The 980-nt window shown below is 34.9% G+C and overlaps 1 pseudogene; it reads right to left on the reverse strand.

The window, feature by feature from the left end:
• Nucleotides 1–241: 241 nt before the first annotated feature.
• On the reverse strand, nt 242–385 carry LOC117284286 (annotated as a pseudogene).
• Between the last annotated feature and the right edge of the window lie 595 nt (nt 386–980).

Below are 980 nucleotides of genomic sequence, written 5' to 3' on the forward strand. Positions count from 1 at the left end.
GAGACAATGTAGATTATTAGATAATTTTTGTGCTGATGATGGCTGCTGTAATAATTTTTAGAGGAATGCAAGTTGTGATGTTGACACAAATGAGGATGAAAAGCCTCACACAAAGTATACTGGAATAAAAATGGCTCATATATATTAGTGTTTGAGTTAATTATAAAGCAGTAACAGTATCATGAAAGCTAATTATGGAAATTTTATATCAGCCAAATCTGTTCCTCTTATAATATCTATTTTCATGATTAAATAAATCAGGAACATGGCATTCTTAATAATTCTAAAGGAGTAAAATACATTGTTAAAACCAAAAGACTTACCGCAATTTAAAAAGTCTCTATGAATTCTTCACTTGATCTTAGCCAAAAGGCCGAGAAGCGATTCTATGAATTCTTTTTGTTCACAGAAAATTCTTAAAATAATATTGTGAACTCTGGAGTAGATAGCATAAAGCTGTATCTCCTTAAAACAAATAAACGTTTTTCTCATATCAGTCTTTTTTCACATAGTAGAGTGGTGGCTTCATGAGCTGGGAGACAAGAAACATTGTAGTATGGAAAAAGGGTAGAGGAGACAGAGTCAGAAAGTAGGACCTCACAGCATGGTGTGCAAAGGGGCCAAGGATTGTTGGCAACAGAGAAACTGAAGGCAGACACTGGAGGGCAATGGCAGGTGGTCAGAGAGGAGCCCTGTGGATCTAAGTGTGAAGAAAGACCCTAACTGGAGACAATCTAAATTGGGAGTGAATATTTAAAATTATTGCTAAAACACTGTGGTCTAGGGATTTTGAGATCTAGTGTTCTCTCTGGCAAGGTCTTTTTCATTGATAAACTTCATCCTCATCATCTGTTAATCCAAATAATTCTACTTCATATTGTGTATTATGAAGGTGGCATGATACAGATGAAAACATATTGTATACTTGTAAGGGTTGTGCATGAATTAATAGTACTACTGAGGGTAAATGCTATTGTCTT

Source organism: Fukomys damarensis, unplaced genomic scaffold, assembly GCF_012274545.1.
Source record: "Fukomys damarensis isolate Sample0158 unplaced genomic scaffold, DMR_v1.0_HiC HiC_scaffold_35, whole genome shotgun sequence".
In the NCBI taxonomy this organism is placed as follows: Eukaryota; Metazoa; Chordata; class Mammalia; order Rodentia; family Bathyergidae; genus Fukomys; species Fukomys damarensis.